The sequence below is a fragment of the Myotis davidii genome, unplaced genomic scaffold, assembly GCF_000327345.1.
Source record: "Myotis davidii unplaced genomic scaffold, ASM32734v1 scaffold181, whole genome shotgun sequence".
Taxonomy (NCBI): Eukaryota; Metazoa; Chordata; class Mammalia; order Chiroptera; family Vespertilionidae; genus Myotis; species Myotis davidii.
This window is the reverse complement of record NW_006291504.1, coordinates 3,564,342-3,568,444: the sequence shown is the minus strand read 5'-3', so window position 1 is coordinate 3,568,444 and position 4,103 is coordinate 3,564,342.

The window sequence follows — 4,103 nt, the reverse complement described above, 5'->3', positions numbered from 1 at the left end:
AGCTGAGTGCGTGGGTCCTGGGCCAGCGGCCGGGCCTGGGCGGGGCGTCCTGCTGGCCGCTGACGTGGTCATCTCCGCTAGAGGTTCATAATCACTTTAACAAATCGGCAGCATTTTCTCTACTTATTAATTTTTAAATCTATTTTTATTGATTTCAGAGAGGAAGGGAGGGGGAGAGAAAGGAACATCAAGGATGAGAACCCTTGATGGCTGCCTCCGGCGCGCCCCACACTGGGGATGGGGCTGCACCCCGGCCAATGCTCTGATCGGTGACCTGGTTCAGAGGTGGACGCTCAACCACCGGGCCACACCGCCTGGCGCATTTGATCTACTTTAAACCTTTTATAGCGGAAATTGTCAAACATGCACAGAAGGTCAGCCATGGTGCCCATCTCCAGGCAGAGCTGCGCCTGCAGACAGGGGTGGTTTCCCGGCCACTGCCACCCCCACAGAGCCCCGTGGATCCCTCTCGCTCAGTTTGCCCACTGACGCCCCTGCAGTTCAGGAAGCCTGTGGGTTTATGGGTCCTGATGGGGCAGCCAGGCCTCCATACAGAGGGGGAGACAGCCCCCAGGATCCCAGAGGCCGAGGTGTAACCTCAGAGGTCAGCTGGGACATGGTGACTCTGGGAAATGCCATCCCAGCTGTACACACTTTTTATGCCGAGGGCACAGCTATGTAGCTCGCCATCACAGCACCCTGCCTGGCACCCAGCACTGTGCCAGGCCCAGAGCAGGTGTCTGGAGAAGGAGGCGTTTCCATGGTTCTGGAAAACTGGGGAAAGGATGTTGATCCTGGAGTCAGGAGACCCCAACAAGCCTCCTCTCACTGTTGGTCAGGGGTCCACTAGGACCTCTGTCTCCTCGTCTGCCCTTCCTCCCAGCTGTGCTGTTCTGGATGGAGCTCCGGGGAAGGTTCTGGAGGCAGCGCAGACTCCGTCATGCAGCTGCCTGTCCCTCCCCACGGGGCCCGCGTGGTCGGAGGAGACCTGGGCGGAGGGCCATGCTCCTCCGAGAAGAGGAAAAACTCGTGACTCACGGAGGGGCAGAAGCTGAGTCAGCCCGGCCACAAGCTGTGGAAAAAGCGAGGGCTCCCTGAGGACTTTTCTGCAGCTTCCTGGCTGTGGGGCTCAGGGCTCAGGGCTCAGGGTGTCGGGATTGGGGAACAAAAAGAAAGCTGGGAAAAACATAATGAAAAGGAAACAGCCTTGTGTTTGAGCCAGGAGCACGCACCGTCTCAGTCACACCGGAGGGCGGAGGCTGCGTCACCACTTCAGACAGAAGGACCCTGAGGTGTCCCCAGGTCCCTTCTTCTTCTTCTTTTTTAAATATATTTTTATTGCTGTCAGAGAGGAAGGGAGACAACCCAGGCATGCGCCCCAACCAGGAATCCAACTGTGACCTCCTGGTTCATAGGTCAATGCTCAACCCCTGAGCCACGCCCAGACAGCTGGATTGCTGCTTCCATCTCCCCCAGCCTCGGGGTGGCTCCCTCCCTCCCTCCTGCCAGCCAGCAGCCGGGAGCCAACTGTGGGGAAGGCACGGTGGGGTTGCTGGTCGCTCCTGGGAGCAATCATCTCATCACACCGGCGGAGCTGAGGCCCATCTGGACTGAATTGGGGGGTGGCTTCATGAGGCAGCGCCAGGCCCCAGCAAGTCTTAGTGCTTCATTAAACACCAATTCCCGAGTCACTTATTTTGTTGTTTTGTATTATTTGTATTTTATTTTTTGTGCCGCACAGAGGGTGAGGGAGGAGCTGAGACGCACAGCTCGGCCGGGGGCAGACAATGGATGCAAACCCTTCTGCAGCTGCCCTGTGGCTGGGAGGGGCCAGAGTGCGGGCAGCTGGTGGGATGTGGGGTGTCACCCCTCAGCCCCCTGACCTGGGTGCCAGTGCGCCTGTTCTGGGCTGCAAGGGACCCTCAAAAATGCCACCACCCTACCTGGGGCCTTACCTCCCGGCCAGGGCAGGGCACACCTAGAGGAACCCGGCTGGGGTGGGGCTGGGCACCCCGCTCTGCCCTGCCCTCTACTCCCAGGATGACTCTGACCACTGGCTTTTGCTCTCTGGGCCTCAGTTTCCCCAACCGAGTCCCAAGTGCCTCACCAGGTGTTGAGGCGGTAGAGTGGGCAGCGGCCCTGGGGAGGCTGGGGCATCCTCTCCAGGGAGGGGAGGAGGAAGTTCCAAACCAGGAGACAAGAGTCCTGGCTAATGAGGCTGCAGGGGGAGGCCTTTCGCCCTTTGTACCTCTCCCCCTCCACCCCTTGGCTGTTTTGTTTTCTTCTGGTCGCACAACAAATATTTAACTGCACGCTCACTGTGTGCAAGGCCGTGTCTAGGTCGCCCAAGGTTACCATGTGATGATGGTGGAGACAAGCCCGGCGCCCCGTCATATTCGGTAAAGGAGCAGGCGCAGTTGTTCAGGGCTAAGTGGTGTGGAGAGTGCAGGAGGGTCCTGTGGGAGGTCCAGCCCAGAGGCTGAGCAGGAGTGGCGGTGGCACCGTGCGCGGAGGCGGCAGGACATGGGTGGCGGGGGGTGAGGGGCTGAGAGAGGGTGGCAGGGGCAGGCCAGGCTGGGGCAGAGCGCCTGTCATTCTCAGGGTCCTGGGAACTCGTGCGTGGGTTTGGGCTGAAGAGAGGGTGACAGGACCTGAGTCACGGGTCACGGAGGTCGCCTGGCTGTGGCCAGAGCCACGTAAGGAGGGAGGGGGAGGAAGGCTGTGGCTGAGATGCCGGGCGGGGGTGGGAGCTGGGGCCTGGGAGGTGGAGAGGTCGAGGGGAACCACTGGGACTCAAGGAGATTGGTGGGGCTGTGAGTGCGAGACCCACGCACCTGCTGGTAGTTAGCGAGCCCGCTGGGTGAGGCACCATCTCCTGCCTCTCCCTCCTCACCACCCTCTCACCTCACCCAGGACTAGGCCTGGGACCGCTTCCTGGGAGAGGCACACAGAGGCTGCGCTCCTGGGCTGCAGCGGCCCCTTCTGCGGGCAAAGCCGCCAGGACAGCCAGCCCGGCCCTGCGGGACGCCAGCCCCGCACCCAGCCATCTCTGCGTCCACTACGTCACGCTCGCCCTTCACAGCCAGGAACGATCACCAGGAGCGTCACGACTCGTTTTAATCTGTCTACCACCCTCGGTAATGACGCCTGTTTAAGACACCCATTAAGGGCCCATGCGGGTAATTAAATGGACAATTCCAGTACGATCCTACTAGAAGCCCCTCGATTAAGTTAATATTAGAGGCACTTAACAGATGTCTTAATTAGGCATTACAGCGACGAAACACAGCGCCATGAGAACGCCGCTGTCCAGAGAGAGCTCTTTACCAAGCATTTACGGGGCGGCCACGTTTACTCTCAGAGCCTGCCGACCTTTCCCCGCACCCGGAAGCGCCACCCTGAGGCCACGGTCTTGAACCCCGGCCCAGACGCCCGAGCTGGGGGGACGTCAGACACCATCTGGAGCCCACGGTCCCGAAATGTCAGTGACAGAGGAGCAGCTGGGCCTCAGAGGACGCGAAGCTTCTGGGGGCCCTGGGGTCCCCCTGCAGCCTAGGACCTGGATGCGGTCACGTGTACCCCGCGATCCCGGGGCAGGAAGTCTCAGGTGCCTCTCCAGGAAACCCCCATCGTCTGCTGGCCCCACTGGACAGAGGGTGACACTGAGGCCCGGGCTTCAGGACAGTGCATGGCCGGCGGAATGCCCCCTGGCCCACGGGCCGGAACTTTCCCAGCAGCTCTCCTTCCCACTAGGCGGCAGAGCCTCTGTGTCTCCTGAAGGCCGGGGACTGGCAGCCAGAGCCCACGCCCCTGCCCACCTCTCCTCCTGCCAGCCCGAGCCCAGCGGGCAGGTGACTGCCCGGGTCCTCGATGGCTCTGCGGGCCCTGCCCTGAGCCTGGGGGTGACCACCTTCTTCAGATCCCACAGCTGCTCGGACCCGGAGCCCACTCCAGGGAGCCCCCTCTGCCCACCCAGGCCCCAGAGGGAGGGAGGGTGGAGGAGCTCAGCTGTTTGCAGAAACTGTGGTCCAGACATGTCACAGACCAGAGCTGGGCCCCGCGCCTGTGGGCGGTGTCTGCAGAAGAAGCCGAGGCCTGAGGCG